The sequence below is a fragment of the Phyllobates terribilis genome, unplaced genomic scaffold (genome assembly GCF_046119375.1).
Source record: "Phyllobates terribilis strain yellow unplaced genomic scaffold, ASM4611937v1 Scaffold_1__5_contigs__length_1240528914, whole genome shotgun sequence".
NCBI classification, from domain to species: Eukaryota; Metazoa; Chordata; class Amphibia; order Anura; family Dendrobatidae; genus Phyllobates; species Phyllobates terribilis.
In genome coordinates, this window is record NW_027362761.1 from 738,374,722 (window position 1) to 738,400,436 (window position 25,715).

A 25,715-nucleotide genomic window follows, 5' to 3' on the forward strand; every position below is an offset into this window, starting at 1 on the left:
GAGTGTGGGTGTCTGACAAATAAATGTCCCAACACATCAACCCGGGCACCTATGGGCAACATCCAAACTACGTATCCATTTGAGATGGTCTCAGTAGACTTTCTACATCTTGAAATGTGCAAGGGTGGTTATGAATATATCTTGTTGGTGATGGACCATTTCACTCAATTTGCACAAGCATATGCCACCACCAATAAATTAGGTCGAACATCAGCAGAGAAGATCTTCAATGATTTTGCTTTGAGGTCCAAAGTGGTTACACCAGAACAGAGCAAGGAGTACTATGATTGAAAATGTTATGGAGCAGAATGGCACCGGGAAGCCGGGTGCTAGTCAAGAGCTTTCGTGAGAAAGGCGCTCCAGGAAAACTTTGCTCATACTGGGAAGACAAGGTGTATGTGGTCGTAAGGAGGAAAGCTGATGACAGCCCAGTGTATGAAATCCGATTGGAAACGGGAGACAAGAAAACCAGAATAGTACATCATAATTTACTACTACCCTGTGATTATCTCCCACCACAACAAGATTTCCCAGAAGTAAACATCGTCGATGTCGGTTTACCACAGACTGAAGCTCCGGAGGTGGATAGTGACCTTGAAAGTTCAGATGGAGAAGAACACACTGTTGTATTTCTCGGGCCGGCAAGGAGAGGGATGTACCATCCTCAGGAAAATTAACTAAGTCCTGAGGCTCCAGAGTTCGTACCAAGGAGTACAGATGAAGTCTAATTCAGATCTGATGATCGAACATCGGCCCCTCAAGAGACCGATTGACACTCAGGAGGAGCGGAATTACCAGATCATGTGGAAACAAGTGACTCAGGAGGCAGCTCCAAGAGCATCTGAGGAAGCACGAGAAAGGAGTGTGGCGGAAGAAACTCCTGTGACTGAAGAACCCGTGGTATCTGAAGAACAACCCACCAGGAGGATGTCGACTCGAGAAGTGAGGATGCCCGTGATGCTGACGTATGAGACACTTGGTGAACCGAGTCAAGTGCCAAGGACTGTCGACTGGAAACAGGTATCTCTGCCTGTGGACCAGGTAAGCCCACTTGAGAGGTATTCACCACCGAGAGGCAGTATGGAAAATGTTGCCTACTGGAAAGACTTGTTTTCATGCTTTGATTTTTCTTAAAAGACTTTGTATAAACAAAAAACTGTTAAAGCATAGAGAGAGCTGGTTGAAGACATACGAAAAGCTCCAGCTGAAGAGATGCTGATTGTTCTAATTGTGTCAATTATTTATTTCTTACAGGCGTCCTACAAGAAAAAGGTCGTAAGAATAGGTTGTTATCAATGTTTATGAACGTTATACCAATTTGTCAATGCCAAATTTGTATATAAAGCTATCCAACTTTCACCACTGCCTCAGAATTGGTCAGATTGACCAATTAAGATGAATGCCGAGGACGACATTCAAAAAGGAGGGAAGAGTGTGACATGCAGAAGTAGTTCTATTGCTTTAAAAGCATTCAGCAACTATTAGAAGTAACACAAGCATGTGAGACAGAAAGTGTTGTGCTCCAGAAGCATCCAGAAACTACAGGGGTTAACACAGTCACAGGAGAGGGGAGTGTTTTAGCAGAGCCCCAGGGGGATTGTGGCGAAGTTATTTACTGTCTGGCTGGAGCTGAAGAGAAAGATGGTGTGTGTGTTCTGTAACTCACAGAAGCACCCCTCCAAGTGAAAAGGATTCAAGTCAGGAGTGAAGCTAAGCACAGGTCAGGTAGAGCTCCTGAACTAGCAGTGCAGAGTATTGTCAAGCAAAAAGATAAGGACTTTAAGAAATGGTGTCACAGGGATAATCTCCCTTAGCCATCTCCCTCTGCCATCTCACTGTGCTGTAAAGAATGCTGTGTTCATTAATGTGCCTTTGCATTAGAACTGTGCTGTCCTGTACTACTGGGAAGACTGTGAACTGCTGTGCTGCTAAGGAAACTGTACTGTTTGTCACTGGAGCCTGTTGCTCATAAGACTTAACTTGCACTGGCTGTGCGGCTTCTTATTAAATGCTACTGTTCGACCGTTTATGAGGACTCTTGTCAAGTGTGTCTGGTCAACAAGTGAAACAACCTAAGTATCTGTGCCTGAGGGTCAATACCCCTGTGTGCCTGAAAGAAGCTACAGCACATGGTCTATGGTCGCCCTCCATAACGGTTCCCCCAGGATTCCAAAGAATTCATGTAACCTGACTCGCTTCTATCTGAACCTAGCGGCGTGTGTGTAACAAGTCTTATAGGTGATATGTCTGACAGAGAACCGTGATTTTAAATAGCAGGACTGTAATTTACTAATAATATTCTTCACAGACACTTATTGTGAATAGCTTGACCGACACACTGCAACAAAATGGAAATGGAAGATATGTCTAATTTTGGAACAGCGTTATTGGTGATATGTCTGACAGTGAACCATGGTTTTAAATAGCAGTCCTGTAATTTACTAATATTATTTTACACAGAGACCCAGTGTGAATACCTTGACCGACACACTGCAACAGAATGGAAATGGAAGAGATGTCTGATTTTGGGACAGTCTTATAGGTGATATGTCTGACAGAGAACCACGGTTCAGCGTGGTTTCCCGATATTACAGAAAGGGGTAGTCTTTTCGGCACTGTATCCTGAATGGGAGGGTGAGGTGTTAGAGGCTCAGGGGGACGTCCCTGCCTCCTGCCCTTCAGAAAGGTTATTAGTACCATCTAATCTGTGCCGCAAAGTAATTAAGGAACATAGTAACTCTGTGCTTGCTGGGCATCTAAGTTGTAAGACAACCGTGGACCTCCTCTCTGTTCGTTTTTGGTGGCCAGGATCGCATCGGCATGTGATTGAACACGTAGCTGCTTGTAGTATTTGCGCGTGTTCTAAGGATTCACATACCCATACGTCTGGTACTCTTCTTCCGCTACCTATCCCTAGTAGGCCATGGACACAATTTTCCATGGATTTTATTACTGACCTAATGGTTTCTGCAGGCAAAACGGTGGTTTTCGTGATAGTAGATATGTTCAGTAAAATGGTTCACTTCGTCGCATTGCCTGCTCTTGCAAATGGCAAGACACTTGCTCAGGTGTTCATAAATGAGATTGTGAAGCATTCTGTTCTCGACTGGGGGTGCAGCTGTCCTTTTCCTCTGCCTTCCACCTTCAGTCGAATGGTCAGACCAAGCGTGTCAATCAGAATTTGGAGACCTACCTCAGGAGTTTTGTCTCCGAAAATCAGGAGGATTGGGCATCCTATTTACCGCTGGCAGAATTTGCCATTAATAATCATTGTCAAAAATCCACTGGCCGGTCACCATTCTTCGGTGCATACGGTTATCACCCACAGTTTGGTACCTTTAGTGGGGGAGGAGCTTCAGGCGTTCCTGAGGAGGAACGGTTTGCTTCGTCGCTCTCCTCGGTACGGCAGGGCGTTCTGAGTAATTTAAAGATCATGGGAGACAGATATAAACATATGGCTGACAGAAAACGCTTGCCAGGTCCGGACCTGAATGTGAATGACTTTGTGTGGTTGTCTACCAGGAATATAAGATTGAAAGTTCCTTCTTGGTAGCTGGGACCTAGTTTTATTGGTCCCTATAAAATAACCACCGTCATTAACCGAGCAGCGTTTCGTCTTGAACTTCCTCAGGCCCTGAAGGTTCACAACGTGTTCCACAGGTCCTTACTCAAAAAGTATGTGGAACCTCTTGAACCCTCACAACTACCACCGCCCCCAGTAATGGTTGATGGTAATCTGGAGTTCCAGATTTCGAGGATTGTAGGTTCTCGTCTCCAACGTCGTACTCTACAATACTTGGTGCACTGGAAAGGCTATGGTCCAGAGGAGAGGATGTGGATTTCAGCATCAGAGATGAACGCTCCCAGGTTGATTCTCTCATTCCACACCTCTTATCCTGAAAAACCCGAGTGTCTGGAAGCCACTTGTAGAAGATGGGGTACTGTCGCGGGTGTGTCAGAGGTGACAGTCGCCAACAGTTGGTTGCAGGAGATCTCTACGTTTGGCATTACAGATATCTTCTTAGAGGCTGTCTCTAGGACCCAGTGGCTACCTCCCTCTGGCTAATTACCACCCTGCCTGGGTGTATAAATACCTGCTGTGTTTCAGATGGAGGTTCCGATGATATTCATTACTACCTGTGAAAGCTTTAGCAAGAGCAGTACTTTGTCCTCTCTGGAGCTTGAAGACGTGTGCGCATTTGTCTGGAGTTCGTCTAAAGCTAAGCAATTTCCCCCTGTTTGTCCACCCCTGTTGTCTATAGTTTTTAGTGGAGATCGACTAGTGCTCATCTACTCTCTTCCCTAGCCTTATTCATACACCAGGGAAAGACAGGGCAAGGCACGTGTGCGGCGATTGGTGAAGAGCCAATACAGGGACGTTAGGGGAGACAGGGTAATGCTAGATCAACCTAAGAGATCTCCAATTCCCCCCTTTCCCTAGTGTCTGGGCTCCCTTTCCCTCTTCCGTTTGTGTTGCACTAAGTCTTTTCCACACCTTGTGTGACACGTGGACTTTCATACTTGGGAGGGGATGAACCTGGGCCACTGGGTTCTCCATAGGAAAAGCTTTGGTCAGTCTTACACTCTGCAATGTCCTTGATAAACTGCTAGAAGTAGGAAAATAGAGGAAAGGAGACTTAGTTAGCTCTTTTATATCTTGATCTGATTATGGTTCACTTATCTTGAATATTGAATGGTAGCTTAGAAACTATTGGGTTTATTCCACGAGCAGCATCCAGGTAGCTGTGGCCAGGTAGGTGCGTGTCGGCTTTGGCCACCTGAAGCTCTAACAGGAGGATACTGAGCTCTTGGAATTTTAAACTGTCCTTACTGGATATTTTTGGAAAATCCTGCAGTCGCTTGAGCAGTGCATTTTCTATAGCTTCAGGACTAACAGAGCTTCATTCTAATTCTAATCCCTCCTATGCAGCAGTGGGACCAGCCATTGGATTACTGATGGGGACAGATCTAAGTCTTTTGATCCATTCTGTGGATTGTGGCCAGAGCTATAGATGAGCGAATGTTTCAATATTCGGTTCGGATTACGATCGCCAAATTTGCAATATTAGCCGATTTATTTGTCGAATATTCACCGAACATTACCGAACGCCATAGGATTCAATGGGGGGCAAAAAAAATGCATATGCAACACCTTCTAATGGGCCCAAAAGCTGCCAAAACACATCAAATTAGGGGTAGACACCTGGAAAGTGCCATCAATTGACCCAGAGCACAAGTACTATAATTATTATTACTATTACAGTGACATTTATTCCGTGGCTCTTTACATGTCAAATGAGGTCACCGACTGGTACAAGAGGAGAGAGGACCCTGCCCGTGAGGGCACACAAACATTCTACAAGGAATGGGTGAGAATACAGTAGGTCAGTGTACAGCTAGTTGTGCAACGGTTTGCTGGAGCAAGGGTTGCTGCAGATTGTACGCTTGTCACAAGAAGTCTTCAGCTTCTTTTTCAAGGTTTGCACAGTAGGCGAGAGTCTGATGTGTTGGGGTACAGAGTTACACAGTAGCGGAGATCCACGGGACAAATCTTGTATGCGATCATGACAAGAAGAGATAAGAGGGAAGTAGAGAAGGAGATCTTGGAAGGATGGGAGGTTGTGTGCAGGTAACTAGTATAGGGAGACAATGTCACACATGTATGGAGGAGACAGGTTTTCGATGGCTTGGTATGCCAAAGTTAGGCTTTTCAACAGGAGTCTCTGGACAAGAGGGAGTCAGCACAGGGATTGACACAGGGGAGAAGCCTAGGAATAGCAGGATGACAGGTGGCTAAATCGGCCAGCACAGTTTAGGATAGATTGGAGGGGTGCGAGAGTGATAGAAGGGAGGCCATAGATCAGGAGCTTGTAGTAATCGAGGCGGGAGATGATGAGGGCGTGCACTGGTGTTTTTCTAAATTCATGGTTAAGAAATGTGCGGATCCCCGAGATACTTTGGAGATGGAGTCAGCAGCAAGTGGAAAGGGCTTGGATGTGACGTTTGAAGGACACATCAGAGTCAAGCTTGCGGAAATGGGAAGAGTGGGCAGCCCTTCACTTTGATGGATAGGTCAGTTGGGGGGGTGAATGAGATGGTGGAAAGATGATGCATTCTGTTTTATCCATGTTAATTTTTACAAATCTAGCAGAGAAGTAAGATGAAATACAGGACACACATTGTGGGATTCTGGTTAGTAGGGAGGTGATATCAGGTCCAGAGAGGTAGATCTGTGTGTCATCAGCATAGAGGTGATCTTGAAAGCTGTGAGACCATGAGCTGTCCCAAGCTGAAGTTGCAGATGGAGAAGAGCCTGGATCCTACAACTAAACCTTAGGGGACACCAACACATAGGGGGTGAGATGAGGGGGTGGTGTGTGAGTGGGAGACACTGAATGTTCTGTCGGTTAGGTATGAAAAGACCCAAGACAGAGCCAAGGCTGTGATGTCGAGAGATGAGAGTCTGTAGTAAGAGGGTATGGTCTACTGAGTCGAAGGCAGATGACAGGTCTAGGAGGAGGAAGACAGAGTAGTCTGGCTTGGATTTGGCAGTTAGTAGGTAGTTGGTGACTTTAGTCAGGGCAGTTTCAGTGGAATGGTGAGGTCAGAAGCCTGATTGTAAGCGGTCAAAGAGGTAGCAGGAGGAGAGGTGGGAGTACAGTTCAAAATAGATGTGTTTATCCTATAGTTTGGAGGCATAGGGGAGAAGTGAGAAGGGGCGATAGCTAAACATAGGATGGGTCAAGGGAGGGCTTTTGGAGGATGGGTGTTATCAAGGTATGTTTGAATCATGAAGGGAAGACACCAGTTGTTAGTGACAGGTAGAAGAGGAGGGATAGGCTTGGGATGAAGACTGTGGTACGGTTTGGAATGAGGTGGGATGGTATTAGGTCAAGTTCAAAGGTGGTGAGATGTGATTTGGAGAGTAAAGATGATCTTCCGTGATGGCAGAGAAGCTGGTTTTGGAGGAGAAGAGGTGAGTCGTTATGAGTAGGGGCTGTTGGGACTTTAAGCAAAAGCTTTGCCCTATATTGCCAATCTTCTGCTTGAAGAATGAGGCTAAGTATACAGCTGAGATGAGAAGAGAGGAAAGGGAGGGGGAGCTGGTGGACAGATAAGGGACTGGAATATACTGAATAGGTGTTTAGGGTTGTGAGACATGTATGATATGAGAGATGAGAAGTAGGTTTGTTTTGCTGCAATGAGCAATTGTGCAGCATTTTGAAAACTTCTGTTACTGGACTCAACTCCCTTTCTTTGGCAGTCGCACAGTGGTATGGCTTGTAGATGAGGGGCAGTAAGAACAGGTGCTCCAGTAGATGAGAAGCGCTGCATCAAGTGGCCTCTGCTCCTCTTCCTCCACCTTAACATCACAGACAGTACAGTCCTCAGGAGTGGCACCCCAATTACCCTTGTTTTCACCCTTGTCACAACTCTCCAACCGGCCAACTGACTATAGGGAAGCACAGATGGGCGAGTCTGCAGATCTGTTCACACATTCTATTCCGAGGTATCAGAGGTCTGATCCAAAGCTTCACAGACTCAATTGGGGGAAAGTATGTGTAGCGATGCCCAACATTTTTTTCAGTTGATCCAGGCCCGGACAAAGTAGGGTCCGAGAAGAAACCAAACCCTCGTCACCAGATGTTAAACCCTGGGGTTGGGTTGGGTTGGATGGGTTGGAGAAAGAAATAAATACACACCAGAACATGGAGAACTAAAGTAATAAACAATAGGGGTTGGAGAACTAAACTGCTAAACAGCTAAGGTTGGAGAATGAAACAAATATACACCAGAACATGGAGAACTAACCAAATAGAAAACAGAGGTTGGAGAACTAAACAAATAAGAAAACAGGGGTTGGAAAACTAACCTACTAAACAGCTAGGGTTAGAGAACTAAACCACTACACACCAGGGGATGGAGAACTAAACCACTAGACACCAAGGTGTCACTAGACAGCAAGTCTTAGAATCCCCAAGGTGTGCGGGACAAACCTCTGTATTAGTGATGAGCGAGCATACTCGCAAGTACTCGGTACTCGTCCGAGCATCTCAGTACTTGAGGTCGCCGAGTACTTGCGAGATGCTCGGGCGGATTCTCGGGTCCCCTCCCTGCATGTTTGGCGCTCTATAGAGCGCCAGTCAACATGCAGGGATTGCCTGTCACTCATTGTAATGCTGCAGCCATGGTGGTTGTGGCATTACAGTGATTGGCTGGCCGCACAGCATCATCAGGTCTATATCAGACCTGGCGTCGCTTTGCTCATCACAGTCACTCCGGAATCAGGCAGAGTAGGGAGAGGTGCTGCTGCGTCAGGGAGAGATTTGCTTGTGTATTAGGTAGTGTAGGGAGAAAAACCGTACATTACACATATCCATCTTAACAAACAGTCTTTCTGAGGACTAATCCATCTGCAGAGATATCAGGCAGGCAGGGTAAATAGGCAGGCAGTGTATATAGCAGACTGCAGTGCATTATAGCAAAAGAGGCTCCATTCCAATTCTGCCTTCTGCTGCTGTTAGACATTTCTAGACCCAGATATTTCCTGGCCCGGGTCTCAGGGGCCAGGAATACTTTTTTTTGGATCTTAATCCTCATTATTTGCTTAAAAAGAAATCCAGAGAACACCGTTTTTGTGCGCCATTTGATTGTTGGCACTGCTGAATACAGCCAGGTCCTTTCCATATTACAGCGATAGAAATCCAGCTACTTAAAACTGTTTTCTTCGTCACACGGATCACATATACGTTTTCAGAAAACACTACCATTTTTGGCCTCCATTCCAATTTTTTTTCACTGTGCCAGGGAAGTTTTTGACACCGGTTTGCTGTTCAAACTAGTTACCTACAGGCCAGGTATTGAAAACTCTGTTTTCTCTGTCACATGGATCACATATACGTTGTCAGAAAATACTGCCATTTCTGGCATCCATTAAAAATTTTTTTCAGTGTGTCAGTGAAGCAATTCACACCAGTTTGCTGTTCAAACTAACTACCTACAGGCCAGGTATTTAAAACTCTGTTTTCTCCATCACATGGATCACATATACATTGTCAGAAAATACATCTTCTCGCCTGACCTTCCTGTCACAACTCCTAGGGGACCGCATCACACCACTATTGAACCCAGAGCAGTGTCAAAAGGTTGTTGGTTGGATAGCGGATAATGCTTTCAGTTACTTAGCCACGATCACCACCACCCTGTCTTCTACACGGTCAAGTCTCAGTAGCCGTGAGTCTGGACCGCATATTCCTCACTCTGATCCTCCTTCCTCCCACCATGCCGAGTGCCCGGCTACAACTGATCCCACACTTGGACACTCTGAAGAGCTGTTCACTTTTCCATTTATAGATTCTCGCCCGGTCCACTTGAAGCGGGGCAAAAGGAGATCGCATGTAGCGATGCCCAAATATTTGAACAGCCACGGTCACATGAAGGCGACGGTGGGAAAGTATCACAAGAGGTGGACGATGAAGAGACAATTGCCAGAAAGTCAGGAGGAGGACCAGGGTGCGGAAGTGGAAAACGAGGTGGGGCATGGTATAGTAACTGACCCAACCTGGCAGGAGGACACGCAGAGCGAGGACAGCAGCACACAGGGGGAGGGAGGCAGAGCACCCCATCAGGCAGGAAGAAGCAGTGTGGTGGCCGCAGACAGAAGGCAGGCAACCGTTCCCCATAACACCAACACAAAGGAAGTTGCCAGTACAACTGTTAGGTCTTCCCGAGTCTGGTTGATTTTTAAAGACTCTGCCGCTAACCCCCAAAAGGCCATTTGCACCACCTGCCAGGCCAGCATCAGCAGGGGTGGCAAAATGACCAGCCTGAACACCACCAGCATGATCAGGCACATGGCAGCAAAGCACCCGACTTTGTGGGCCGAACCCCAGGGTCCAGGAACAGTGTCTGCGGGTGGCACCATTGCTTCTTCCGCTGTTGTGCATGCAAGTCAATCCCCTGTCTATGGTGCATGCGAAGATGCCTCCTACCCTGCACCTGTCGTTGCACACTCTCAAGCAGCAGCATCAGGAAGCACGTCCACGTCCTTGTCCCAGAGCAGCATTCAGTTGTCCATACCCCAGTCCTTGGAATACAAGCGCAAATACGCAGCCAACGCCCCACAGGCCACACTACTGAATTCCCACATTTTGCGACTGCTTGCACTCGAAATGTTGCCGTTTAGGCTCATGGAGACGGAAGCATTCCGCAACCTGATGGCGGCGGCCGTCCTTTGGTACTCGGTCCCCAGCCACCACTATTTCTCCCGGTGTGCATGTCCCCGCATTACACAAGCACGTGTCCCAAAATATTAGCCTTGCCCTCAACAACACAGTTACTGGGAAAGTCCTCCTAACCAGGAAAACGTGGACAAGTGCTTGTGGGCAGGGATGGTATATCTCGCTGACGGTACACTGGGTTAACATAGTGGAAGCCGGGACCCAGTCGGACCTTGGGACGGAACATGTCCTCCCAACTCCAAGAATTGTGGGTCCTAGGTCAATCAGGGTTTCCCCCACAGTCTACAGCTTCTGCACCTCATCCTCCTCAGCCTCCTCCTCCTCTTCAACCTCCTTCTCTGAATTGACCACATCAGTCACAAGCTGGAACCATTGCAGCACTGCCTCGGCCAAGCAGCAAGAGGCTGTGCTGAAGCTAATATGCTTAGGTGACAAACCGCACAATGCTGAAGAGTTGTGGACAGCTGTGAAAAAGCAGGCAGATCTGTGGCTCACACCGCTGAACCTACAGCCAGGCATGGTCGTGTGTGACAATGGCCGGAATCTGGTGGCGGCTCTGAGGCGAGGCAAGCTCACACACCTACCATGCCTGGCCCATGTGCTTAACCTCGTGGTTCAGCAGTTTCTCAAATCCTACCCAGAGCTGCTGGATCTGCTTGTTAAAGTATGCCGCATGTGTGGCCATTTTAGAAATCCACCTACAGCTTCCGCCGCCCTTGCCATGTTTCAGCAGTGTTTGCAGCTTCTCGCTCACAAACTGGTGTCTGATGTCCCCACGCATTAGAACTCTACAGTGCAGATGTTTGCAAGGATTTGTTAGCACAAGAGAGCAGTTGTTGAGTACCAGCATCAATAAGGTCATTGGTATTCAGTTCAGACTTCACACATAAGACCTCAGGAGTGGACATGGATGTCAGACATAGAATCCTCCAAAACTTTGAGGACTCCACCAAGATGGTGAGCGGCGAAGATGCTATAATTAGCGTCACCATCCCGCTTCTCTGTCTTCTGAAACGCGCTCTGCTCACAATCAAAGAGGATGCATTGCAGGCGGAGCACGATGTGATGGAGCAAGGAACCATACAGGGTGATTACACACAGCCCAGCCTCATCTCATCCCAACGTGGATTGGGTGACAATGAGGAAGAGGAGGCGGAGGAGGAAGAACAGGAGCTAGTTTCCTGCACTATAGATGGTACTACCTGCATAACTGTCACACCGTCTGTTCAGCGTGGATGGCCTGAGGACAGAGAGGAGGAGGAGGAGAGCATGGTCAGCCGTCATCTTGGTGAGGACATGGAAGTCTTGCCTGTCAGCAGTCTGGCACACATGGCTGAGTTTATGTTACACTGCCTTTCCCATGACCCTCGCGTTCTCAAAATTTTGGGTGACAGTCATTACTGGTTGGTGACACTTCTAGACCCACACTACAAGGAGAACTTTATATCTCTTGTTCCTGAGGTGGACTGGTCTACAAAAATGGGGCTGTACCAGAAGGCCCTTGTTGCGGAACTAATAAAAAAATTCCCATCTGAAAAACGTTGGCGGCAGAGGTCACAGTTCATTGGACAGCCAAGGTCTACAGGCGAGAGAGACACAACTCCAATCCAGCAGAGGCAGGAGAACACTGTCAAAGTTCTGGGAGAATTTTCTCAGCCCCTCCTATCGCACAGGCCCTGAGGCACACGTTACTCTTACAGGGAGTGCAAAGTTTGGGAAGATGCTGAAGGAGTACCTTACTGACTGTACCACTGTCCTCCGTGATTCCTCTGTGCCTTATAATTATTGGGTAACCAAGCTGGATATGTGGAATGAACTTGCTCTCTACGCCTTAGAGGTCTTGGCCTGCTCCTCCACCAGCGTTTTATCAGAGTGGGTTTTTAGTGCCTCTGGTGGAATTATAACTGATAAGCGCATCCGCCTGTCAACTGAAAATACTGACAGGCTGACTCTTATAAAAATGAATAAGGTCTGGATTGGGCCAGACTTCTCAACACCACCGAATGATAGCAGCGTAACGTAAACTCAAATCCAGTGTCTTTTTTTGGGAGTATTCCTATGCACCTTTTCACACCAACACATGGGTATACTCTTCCTGATTTTGGCTATTTGCTCTTGTCCTCCTTCTCCTCATCCTCATCCTCCACCACCATATCACCAGGGTGACCGTGGTCCGTGATGCAACACCCACATAATTTTTTTAAAGGGTGTTTATGATGCCCGTAAAAAAATTTTTTTATACAGTATGTTTATGTATACCCTCCAGGGGTAAATGTTTGTCAGCCCCAACACTTAGTGCATGGGCAATACAAGTACAGTAGACCCGCTCCTTTCTAATGGGAATATTTTTTATGAGGCCCTCCTCCACATTTCTTCCAAGGTGCATTGGAGTGCCTCCCAATTTTTGGCAGCCCTTGCATTCACTGCACGGGCCAACACTATGGGAGACCCACTTCCTAATAATGGGAACTTTTTTTCATGAGGCCCTCTACGTCTATTCCAAGGGGCATTGGAGTGCCTCCAAATTTTTGGCAACCCTTGAGTTCACTTTATAGGCAAACACAATGGAAGACGCACTTCCTAATAATGGGAACATTTTATTCCAGGAGGACCTCCTCTAAGTCTCTTCAAAGGGGTATTGGGGTGTGTCCAAATTTTGGGCAGCCCTGCGACTCACCGCATACGCAATATCAGTGTAGGATACCCACTCTTTAGTAATGGGAACAACAAAGCATAGCCGGCTGATGGACCTCAAAGAATAGTGAGGGCCGACTGCTGGCCCTTGAAGAATAGTAAAGGCCGCCTGATGGCCCTATAAAAATAGGCTTTGTGACTTTCAGAGTCCCTCCTTCATAGATGAAACAGGATGTGTCTGATCATGTCTCACACACTCTCACACACCACATGGCCAGATAAGGTTGTAAAATGTTAAAATGACATTTCCCGGTGAATGCATTTGTAACGGTTGAAAGCAATACAAAAGTGCAAAAACGCATCAAAAACGCTATGTGTGAACATAGCCTATGGTGTGGAGGAGTATTTTTGTTTTTGGTTATTTATTTTGCCTTATTAACAAGTCATTACTCTGGAAAGGATGTTCCTTAACATATTTCCCAGGAAAATCCATTTTGGTTTCGTTTTTGTATGTTTTATTGTGAGTCTGTAAAAGTGGCGTAATACCTCTGACAACATTGTTGACAGCAGTGACCTGGGAGTCAGAAATGCTTCCAGGTGTCTTCCCCATGCTGTTCTTATGCCTCTTGAGCACTGTTCCCATTGACTTGGGCAATTTTTAGGCTCTCTGCAGACCGCCGAGGGGAGCTGCCTGAAAGATGCTCGAGTTTCCCATAGACTTACATTGGGCTCATTGCTCCCGAGTATTCCAATGTGCTCGACCCGAGCGACGGGCACCTGAGCATTTTAGTGCTCGCCAATCACCATCCCTGACTTGTTTTTCGTGATGACCTCACTGATTACATTATAACCGAGGATAGGAGCCTCTGCTACGTTCTGATCACTGGTCACGAGAAAAGGTATGAAAAGCTTAATGGTGTTGCTGTTCTTCGTGGCCCTCAGTTGGAAAGTCACTTCCACCCAGCCTATGATTTCAGTCTGGTAGACAGCTTTGCCGTGGAGTTCCACTGGTCCTAAGAGTTTTTTTAGTGACCGAAGGCAGGTATGTGGCAGGTAGCGCCTTCTCTATTCTTCATTTAAATGGCTCACTTGGGCTCCTGTGTCCCACAATGCTTTTACCAGGAGTACATCTAGCTGGCACTGTATAAAGCACCTTTCACCTATTATGCTGATGAGGCTATCTTTACTGACCAAGGAATCCTCCTCCCAGGAGTACATCGTTTGACCTCCACACTGGGCATTAAGTAACTGATGTCCCTGTCTCTCTTGCAGCTGTTGTAGACGGGAACACACTTGGGGATAGTACTGATGCAGCCATTTTACCTCATGTGCCATTCTGGGGTTTGTTGAGATTTGGATTTGCTTCTGGGGCCTCCTCCGTGTCACGGTTACCAGTCGCCCCGCACTGGCAACCTTCTGTCTTTTAACCCAAGCGACAGTAACCATTGGCATTCCTTTGCATAATGTCCTTCCTCACCACATCTTAGACAGTGGACACACACCGTACTCTGATTTGATGAATGACATGCTTCACAAGCCGAGTATCTTCTGTTTTGGAACCCACTCCTGGGTCTGAGGGATACAGGTTCTGGCCTGGAACGAATCAACTTTTACACCTCAATCAAATCGGCTCGCAGTTCTCCAATTACTTCCTCTCAGTCAGAGCGGGCACTTCTCTCTTTTGTTGGTGATTTAAGGTTCCCTCTCGGAGGCGGCACTGGAGGGTCTCCATGATGATCTTCGGACTGGCCACTGGGAGTCTCCAACTTCAGCTGACTCATTTTGGTGATTTTAGGAGCAGAGCCTTTCTTTAACTTCTGTTCGCTCTCTGACTCCAAACAAGCTGCCTCATTAATTTTTTCAATTAGGACTTCATCCTGAATGCCAGGATGTTCTAGGTACTGTTTCAGCTGCAACTTGATTTTGCAGATTAACCCTGTTTCCACTGATCTCAAGAACTTCTTCTGGACTAGTCCAGCATCAAACTTCTCTTCCGCTTCTACATCTCTGGATGCAAGCAACAGTCTATCCTTCAGTTCAATTGCTCTGAACAAGAAACTTTGGGGTGATTCATTATTTTTCTGTGAGAGGTTAATGAGTCGGTGTAACAATTGTGAAGTACTCTCTTCTTTATACTGCCTTTTTAAAATCATCTTCAGCTGTTGCAAGGTCAGTTGACTTCATTTCTAGCATAGTACAAAGGTTCAATCCTGGGCTAATTACGTTCACCACCCCTTCAACGATCTCATCTGGCTGGTAGCCTTTCTGTAAGCTTGCATTGATCTGGTGCAACAAGTTCATATAAGACAGTCTCTCTTTCTGTTCACACTCTCCAATCTGTCCCAAGATCTTGAATTCTTTCCTTATGGTGATTTGTGGTGTTAGAGAGGACTGTCTCTCTGATTTATCTAACCCGAGCAGGTTAAAGGTCCTGTCTTAGTCTATCACCTGTTCAGAGGGTTTGGTTGATTCCTGCAGGGCTCTTGTTAGGGCTTTGAATTGTTATTTCAATTCCTGTAGTTCAGTCTGTGGATGGAGATTCCCGCTTTTGGTAATTGGTGCCTTTCCTCCATCCTCCAACTTCAGCCTTGTTAGAAACTCTGTTAGTTCCTGGAGGAATGTCCCCATGATGTCTTCAGCTTCTTTCTCCCCCAGCTCATCCATTTTTGCATTAATGGCAGCTAACAGTAGCCTGCATTTGTGTGCTTTAGAAATCTGTTCTTCTGACACCTTTATATGTTCTGCTACTGTTCTCAATTCTTCACAGGTTAACTGAAGAAGCAGTTCACTAATTCTGTTCATTTGTAGTTCCACATCCATTGCTGATAGTGAGTTTTCTTTAGGGTTGGTCCCCTTTAACTGGTGTAGCAGAGTTGAGTTGAGTTAAGGTGCTGTGCTGCTGTGTTTTCCCAGACACTTTTCCTCCTCTCCCTCTACACACTAATTTCCGCTCAGGACTCCCCATACGGGCCACCAATGTTACACACACGCCGCTAGGTTCAGATAAGGGCGAGACAGGTTACATTAATTCTTTGGAATCCTGGGGGAACCGTTACTCATGGCCACCATAGACCATGTGCTGCAGCTTCTCTCAGGCACACAGGGGTATTGACCCTCAGGCACAGACAGGTAGGTTGTTTCACTTGCTGACCAGACACACTTGACAAGAGTCCTCATAAATGGTAGAACAGTAGCATTTAATAAGAAGCCAGTGCAAGTTAAGTCTTAGGAGCAACAGGCTCCAGTGACAAACAGTACAGTTTCCTTAGCAGCACAGCAGTTCACAGTCTTCCCAGTAGTACAGGACAGCACAGTTCTAATGCAAAGGCACATTAATGTGCTCCTGGTAACACCATTTCTTACAGTCCTTATCTTTCTGCTTGACTATACTCTGCACTGCTAGTTCAGGAACTCTACCTGACTTGTGCTTAGCTTCACTCCTGACTTGAATCCTTTTCACTTGCAGGGGCACTTCTGTGAGATACAGAACACACACACCACCTTTCTCTTCGGCTCCAGCCAGACAGTAAACAACTTCCCCACAATCCCCCTGGGGCTCTGCTAAAACATTCTCCTTCACCTGTGACTGTTTTAACCCCTCTAGTTGCTGGATGCTCCTGGAGCACAACACTTCCCGTCTCCTGTGCTTGTGTTACTTCTAATAGTTGCTGAATGCTTTTAAAGCAACAGCACTACTTCTGCATGTCACACTCTGCAACAGCACTACTTATGCATGTCACAGCATGACCAGCTCTACCCCGACCTACTGTATCCTCACCCTTTTCTTGTAGATTGTGAGCCCTCGCGGGCAGGGTCCTCTCTCCTCCTGTACCAGTCGCTGACTCGTTTTGTTAAGATTATTGTGTTTTTGCTATGTATACCCCCTTTTTCACATGTAAAGCGCCATAGAATAAATGGCGCTATAATAATAAACAATAATTATAATATGAGATTTTGGAGGTAGTTAACCCAGTGGCCTTCAGATTAAAACTCCCTCCTTCTTTCCACATTCCAAATGTATTCCATAAATCTCTGCTAAAAGAGTTTGTCCCTTCCATTTTGTCTCCTTCATCTCCACCTCCGCCAGATTCCGTCAATGACAGTTTGGAATTTGAAGTACAAAAGGTTCTTGATTCTCGGAAAGTCTGTAATTCCCTCCAATATCTCATTCGTTGGAGAGGTTATGGACCAGAGGAGAGATCCTGGGTCCCTGCTCGAGACGTAAATGCCGATCGTCTAGTCAGGGCCTTCCATCGGAGGTTTCCAGGGAAACCTGGGGGTCCGGTGGCCCCCCATTGAAGAGGGGGTAGTGTTACGATTCCTGCATTCTGTGTGGGATTGCTATGCGGTCCTTTTAAACTGGTTCTTGCTGTGTTTTGATGGACTGCTTGGTTGTCCAATCCTGGGAGTGGCAAGTCGGGCTCTCGGTGCTTTGATTGACAGCTCGGCTGTCCAATCTTTGACTGGGCAGTCTCCAGGTGTTCAGAGTTCTGGAGATAGCCCAAGCTATTTAACTAAGCTGACTGCCTCTGTTCCCTGCCAGACGTAGCTTGTGCTTCCTGGTGAGTGTTTGCCTCATTCTGTTGTTCTGTGTTCTGATCTCCTGCTGCCTGACCCTTTGGACCGTGTTCTGACTACCTCCTTGATTTGCCCTTTGGCTTTGTTCTGCTCTCTCTTGATATTGACCCTGGACTGTGACCTGACTTACACATCTGTCTTTTCCCTTGGTATCTACGGGCTCTCTTGGTATTGACCTTGGAACGTCTGACTATCCGCCTCATGGTCGCTCCATGAGTTAGTAACTAGCGTCACAATTAGAGTTTAATAGATGGAGACCCAATCAGAATTCTCCACATTTCAAAAAATTACGGCGAAAAAACACCAAAGTGGCATCAATTTCAGCACAGTACAAATTGTAGGATTAGGAACGACACCTCTTCCCCTACAGTCAACCCAGTAGATGGAGACCCTATAAGGATTCCCCGCATTTCCAAAAATTAGTGGCAGAGACCAGCAAAGTGGCATCAATTTCACCTGAGTAGAAGTAGTTTAATGGAGACAGAAACCTCTTCCACTACAGCCAAACCCAATAGATGGAGACCCAAACAGGATTCTCCACATTTCCAAAAATTAGTGACAGACAACTCAAAAGTGGCATTAATTTCACTACAGTAGAAATTGTAGAATTAGGAACCAAAACCTCTTCTACTACTGTTAGACAAAGAGGCGGAGGGCACCACAATAATAATGATAGTAATACACTATAGTGTTCAACCCGTCACATACTAAGCGATTATAGTTAAATCGTATGCAAGAAGAAAGAAGTATATATGGACAGGGATCACCAATATTTAATCATATACTTTTATTGAACAAGCAACTGGACAAACAGACCAAAAGTTAAAAATAGTGTTGAGCGAGCACTAAAATGCTCGGGTGCTCGAAGCTTGGGCCGAGCTCACCGTGATACTCGGGTGCTCGACCCGAGCAACGAGCCCAATGTTAGTCTATGGGAGACCCGAGCATTTTTGCGGCGGCACCCCCGGCAGTCTGTAGAAAGCCTAAAAAGTGCCCAAAACGATAGTGACAGTGCTCAAATGACATGGGGACGGCATGGGGATCGCCCTAGGAAGAATTTATGACCCCCTCAGGTCACTGCTTTCAACAACATGGTCAGAGGTATTAAGCCACTGTTACGGGCTCACAATAAAACGTTCAAAAACAAAACTGAAACTGTTTTCATGTGAAATATGTTAAGGAACATCCTTTCCAGGGTAAAGACTTGTGTATAAGGTAAAATAAATAACCAAAAACAAAAATACTCCTCCACACTTTGGTCTATGTTCACAAGTAGCATTTTTTATGCGTTTTTGCACTTTTGTATTGCTTTCAACCGTGACAAATGCATTCACCGTGAAATGTCATTTTAACATTTTACAACCTTATCTGGCCATGTTCTGTGTGAAACATGCATACAGTGCTGAAAAGACATGGGAACAGCATGGGGAAGACCCCTGGAAACATCTCTGACACCCAGGTCACTGCCTAAATGTGTGCCCATCAGAAGTGATCCTTGCTGCATCAGAAGATGCAGACTTGCAACTATCCCCGTGCAAGTCCTTGTCCCAGGGCAGTGTTCAATTGTACCTCCCCCATTTCTTGCAATGCAAGTGCAAATATGCAGCCAACCACCCACCCACCCACAGGCTGCAATACTATATTGCTAGCTTGCACTTGAAATGGGGCCTTTTAGTTTGGAGGAGGCCGAAGCTGGCCACTACCTCATGGCTGCGTCGGCGGTGAGGTCTCCATACTCAGTACCCAGCCACCACTATTTGTCCCAGGAACCTTCCCTACACTTTTCTTAGCCTGGCCTGCTTTAGGGCAGCATTGGACGAGCCCACCAGACAACCAGAGACTCCTCCGGTGGGCCCTAGCTTCTCCATCAGGGGAGTTGAGAGTGCCAAGGTGAGGAGCATGATGATGATGATAGAAGTTAGCATCTTCTTTGTTTTCTTGGAATGCAAGCGTAAGTGTGCAGCCTGCCACCCACCCACTCCCAGGCTGCAATACTATACTGCTAGCTTGCACTTGAAATGGGGCCTTTTAGTTTGGAGGAGGCTGAAGCTGGCCACTACCTCATGGCTGCTTCGGCAGCGAGGTCTCAATACTCAGTCCTCAGCCGCCCCTATTTGTCCCGGTGCGCCTTATACAAAAGCGCGCATACCAAAATATTACCTGTGCCCTCCCCAGTGCATTAAGTGGGAAGGACAGCCTATTCCACTGTAGTGTGTGTAGGCCAACCCCCTGTTCATGGCACATGCGAAGATACGTCCTGCCCTGCACCTGTCGTTGCAGACTTGCAATTATCCCCGTTCAAGTCCTTGTCCCAGGGCAGTGTTCAATTGTACCTCCCCCATTCCTTGCAATGCAAGTGGAAGTATGCAGCCAGCCACCCACCCACCCCCACGCTGGAATACCATACTGCTTGCTTGCTTGCACTTGAAATTGGGCCTTTTAGGCATGTGGAGGCGGAATCTGGCCACCACATCATGGCTGTATCGGCGGCCTGCTATACATACTCAGTCCCCAGCCGCCCGGTGGCCGGGTGTCCACGCTTGGTCCCCAGCCACCAGGGGGTGGCCGGGTGTCCATACTCAGTCCCCAGCCGCACCGCGGCCGGGTGCCCACACACGGTCCCCAGCCGCCTGGGGGCGGTCGGGTGTCCATAAACGGTCCCCAGCCACCCCTATTTGTCCCGGTGTGCCTTATACACAAGCGCGCATACCAAAACATTACCTGTGCCCTCCCCAGTGCATTTAGTGGGAAGGACAGCCTAACCACAATCACGTGGGCAAGTGAATGTGGCCAGGGATGGTCCATCTCACTGATGCCTTCACACTGGGTTAATATTGTGGAAGCCAGGACACAGTTGGACACTGGGATGCAACACGTTCTCCAGTCATAGAGGATTGTGGGTCCTGGATCAATCAGGCTTCAACACAAAGTTCAAAAGATAGACAGCGGTCAGCCTCCTACACAACGAGTAAATTATTCATGATCATGAGGCCATCCATCTCCTTAGCGTTCTGTTCCTTGGAATGCAATCGCATGTATGTAGTAGCGGCTAGGCCTGAGGTGGTCAGCGTTTTGGCGCATATTCTACCTCCTCCGAGGATTGCTGGATGTTTTGCTGCTACTATCCCAGTTCTATGACTCCAGCTAAAATAAAGCTTCAGGTGATGAATGATGGATGAGGTGGTGGCAAAGAAGAAAGAGCAGGAGGAACAGGGACCATTCACATCAATATCAGGCAAGTCAACCACTCATGTCTTGTAGGATATGTTTCTGTACCAAAAGGAGTGGTTCGGCTACACAGTTGTAGGGCATACAGTGAGTGCAATGCCTACCAAAAATTTCGAGGCACTCCAATGCCTCTTGGAAGTGACATGGAGGTCAGAGGGCCTTAACTAAACCGTTTTTTCCATTTATAGCAACTGGGTCTCGTGTACACTGTTGGCCTAAGCAGTGAATGGAAGGCTTTCCAAAAATTATGAGGAACTGCAATGCCCCTTGATACAGACATGGATTACAGCATACTAAAAACCATTATTGGGGAGTGGGTCTCCCTTAGTGTTCGCCTATGCATTGAAAAGCAAAAGCTGACTAAAATTAGGAGGAAATGAAATGCCTGTTGGAAGAGTCGTGGAGGTTAGAGGTAATTATAAACAACATTTAAATGCCCCTTGGAAGAGCTGTGGAGTTCAGAGTGGTTTAAAAAGACGGTTTTAATGCCCCTTGGAAGAGACGTGGAGGTCCCAGTGGAATAAAAGACAATATCAATGCCCCTTGGAAGAGTGGTGGAGGTCCCAGTGGAATAAAAAGACAATATCAATGCCCCTTGTAAGAGTGGAGGAGGTTACAGTGGAATAAAAAGACAATATCAATGCCCCTTGGAATAGTGGTGGAGGTCGCAGTGGAATAAAAAGACAATATCAATGCCCCTTGGAAGAGTGGTGGAGGTACCAGTGGAATAAAAAGACAATATCAATGACCCTTGGAAGAGACATGGAGGTCACAGTAGCTTAACAAGATGATTTGAATGCCCCTTGTAAGAGACGTGGAGTTCAGAGTGGTTTAACAAGATGGTTTTAATGCCCCTTGGAAGAGACGTGAAGGTCACAGTAGCTTAACAAGATGGTTTTAATGCCCCTTGGAAGAGACGTGGAGGTCACAGTGGAATAAAAAGACAATATCAATGCCCCTTGGAAGAGACATGGAGGTCCCAGTGGAATAAAAAGACAATATCAATGACCCATGGAAGAGACGTGGAGGTCACAGTAGCTTAACAAGACGATTTTAATGCCCCTTACAAGAGCCATGCAGTACAGCATATTAAAAACATCATTCCCATTATTGGGGAGTGGGTCACCCATAGTCTTTGCCTATGCCTTCAAAGCAAAAGCTGCCAAAATTTAGGATGGAGGAACTTGCAATGCCCATTACAAGAGCCATGCAGTACAGCATATTAAAAACATTATTCCCATTATTGGGGAATGGGTCTCCCATAGTCTTTGCCTATGCCTTCCAAGCAAAAGCTGCCAAAAATTAGGACGGAGGAACTTGCAATGCCCCTTACAAGAGCCATACAGTACAGCATATTAAAAACCTTATTCCCATTATTGGGGAGTGGGTCTCCCATAGTCTTTGTCTATGCCTTCGAAGCAAAAGCTGCCAAAAATGAGGATGGAGGAACTTGCAATGCCCCTTGCAAGAGCCATGCAGTACAGAATATTAAAAACATTATTCCCATTATTGGGGAGTGAGTCTCCAATAGTCTTTGCCTATGCCTTCCAAGCAAAAGCTGCCAAATATTAGGACGGAGGAACTTGCAATGCCCCTTACAAGAGCCATGCAGTACAGCATATTAAAAACATTATTCCCATTATTTGAGAGTGGGTCTCCCATAGTCTTTGCCTATGCCTTCCAAGCAAAAGCTGCCAAAATTAGGACAGAGGTGGTATAGTGGTGGTGGAGGCTGAGGATAAGGATAAGGAGAAGAGCAAAAAACAGCTGAAATGAGGAAGCGTATACACATGTGTGGGTGTGAAGCCGTGCATGGGAATACACCTCCCGAAATAACACAGTGGATTTGACTTTATGCTACTCTGCTGTCATTTGGTGGTGATGAGAAGTCTGGCCCAATCCAGCCCTTGTTCATTTTGATAAGGGTCAGCTTGTCAGCATTGTCGATTGACAGGCGAGTGCGCTTATCAGTTATAATTCCCCCAGTGGCACTAAAAACACGCTCTGATAACACGCTGGCGGCAGGGCAGGCCAGGACCTCCAAGGCGTACAGAGCGAGTTCATTCCAAGTGTCCAGCTTGGATACCCAATAATTAAAAGGCACAGAGGAATCACGGAGGACGCTGGTATGGTCGGCAAGGTACTCCCTCACCATCTTTTGAAACTTTCCACTCCTTGTGAGAGTACCCCGCGCCTCAGGGCCTGTAAGCTGGGCGGGTCTCAGAAAACTGTCCCAGAACAATGACAGTGTTCCCCTGCCTCTGCTGGATTGAAGTTGCGTCTCTCTCGCATGTATGCCTTGGTTGGGCAACGAACTGTGACCTCTCCCGCTAGCACGTTCAGATGGGAATTTTTTTAACAGCTCTGCAGCAAGGGCCTTCTGGTACTGCCCCATTTTTGTAGACCTCTCCACCTCAAGAATAAGAGAGTGAAAGTTCTCCTTGTAGCGAGGGTCTAAAAGTGTCACCAACCAGTAATGACTGTCACCCAACATTTTGACAATGCGAGGGTCACGGTTAAGGCAGCGTAACATAAAGTCAGCCATGTGTGCCAGACTGGTAATGGGCAAGACCTCCATGTCCTCACCAAGATGATGACTGACCATGCTCTCCTCCTCCTCCCCCCTGTCCTCAGGCCACCCACGCTGAACCGACGGTATGACAGTTGTACAGGTACTACCATCTACAGCGCATGATACCAGCTCCTGTTCTTCCTCCTCCTCTCCCTCATGGTCCTCCAATGCACATTGGGATGAGATGAGGCTGGGCTGTGTCTAATCGCCCGCTATGGCTCCTTGATCCATCTCATCATACTCTGGCTGCAATGCCTCCTCTTTAATTCTCTGCAGAGAGCGTTGCAAAAGACAGACAAGTGGGATGCTGACGCTAATGATGGCGTCATCGCCACTCACCATCTTGGTGGCCTCCTCAAAGTTTGTCAGGATGGTACATATGTCAGACATCCAGGTCCATTTACTGAGATCTTATGTGTGGAGTCTGACCTGAATATCGACGGCCTTGTTGCAGCTGGTACTCCACAACTGCTCTCTTCTGCTCACAAATCCTTTGCAACATGTGGAGGGTAGAGTTCCAACGTGTGGAGACATCACACACCAGTCGGTGTGCAGGAAGCTGCAAACGCTGCTGCAACACAGCAAGGGCGGCGGAAGCTGTAGCCGACTTCCGAAAATGAGCTGACAGGTGGCGTACTTTGACAAGCAGATCTGGCAACTCAGGGTACGATGTAAGAAACCGCTGAACCACGAGGTTAAGCACATGAGCCAGGCATGGTACGTGTGTGATCTCGCCTCGCCTCTGAGCCGCCACCAGGTTACGGCCATTGTCACACACGACCATGCCTGGATGTAGGTTCACTTGTCCACGTGTCCGTTGTCAGGTGAACTCTCCCAGTAACTGCGTTGTTGAGGGCACGGCAGATGTTTTGGGACACATGCTTGTGTAGTGTGGGGATGGCACACCAGGCAAAATAGTGTCTCCTGGGGACCGAGTACCGAGGGACGGCCACCACCATAATGTTGCGGGAGTAATCCGTCTCCACCAGCCTAAAAGGCAAGTAGTCGTGAAATGTGCGAATTTAGGACTGTGACCTGTGGGGCGTTGGCTGTGAATTTGCGCTTTCATTCAAAGGTCTGGGATATGGACAGTTGAACGCTGGGGTGGGACGTGGATGTGGATGCTATTTCTTGAGAAACTGCCATAACAAGTGAAGACTGAGAGGAGGGGGCATCTTTGCATGCAGTATGGACAGGGGACTGCCTTGCACGCACAACAGGGGGTTCTCTTACACGCACAACAGCGGAAGAAGCAGTGGTGACACTGGTCGTGGACCCTGGGGTTCGCCCCACAAAGTCGGGTTCCTTTGCTGACATGTGCCTGATCATGCTGGTGGTGGTTAGGCTGGTAGTTTTGTCACCCCTGCTGATGCTGGCCTGGCAGGTGGTACAAATGGCCTTTTTGGGGTTATCAGCAGAGTCTTTAAAAAAATTCCAGACTCGGGAAGACATACCGGTTGTACTGGCAACGTCCCTCGTGTTGGTGTTACGGAGAACGGTTGCCCGCCTTCTGTCTGCGGCCATCACACTGCTTCTTCCTGCCTGTTGGGGTACTCTGCCTCCCTCCCCCTGTGTGCTGCTGGTCTCGCTCTGCGTGTCCTCCTGCCACGTTGGGTCAGTTACTAGATCATCCATCACCTCCTCCTCTTCCACTTCCGCACCACGGTCCTCCTCCTCACTTTGTGGCAATTGTGTCTCGTCATCGTCCACCTCTTGTGACAAATTGCCAACGTCGACTTCCTGTGGCCGTGGCTGTTCAAATATTTGGCCATCGCTACATGGGATCTCCTCATCCACCACTTCAAGCGGAGCAGGCGAGGGGCCCAAATATGGAAATCGACCAGTGAACAGCTCTTCAGAGTGTCCAACTGTGGGATCAGTTGCTGTCTGACGACACTCGGCATGGTGGGAGGGAGGAGCATCAGGGTGAGGAGGAGAATGCGGTCGAGACTCATGGCTACTAACACTTGACCGTTTGGAAGACAGACCGGAGGTGGTGGTGCCCAGGTGACTGGAAGTATTATCTGCTATCCAATTAATAACCTATTCACACTTATCAGTTCGCAATAGTGGTCTTGTTGCGTGCTTCCCTAGTAATTCGGTCAAGAACTGGGAGCGAGAAGATGTGGCTAATGGTTGTGGCACATTTTCACCTTGGCCACGGTCCCGTCCTCTGCACGCACCATCACCAGAATGTCCAGTTCCACGTCCCTTGCCACGCGCCTTGCCCATTGTAAATGAAGTAAAATAGCTTACACTAGCAGTATCAATGGCAATAGGGTAATAAAAAGGAGATTAGAACCATGGAAGAGGAAAACCACAGTTCTAGTTCTCTGGCCTACACCAGAATCTTTTAAACATATATATTTGTGTCTGAACAGTCAGCGAGACACTCAATCTGTTTTTTTTTTATGGAAAAAAGGTGGATAACACCCAGATTTGAACCGTGGAAGAGGAAAACC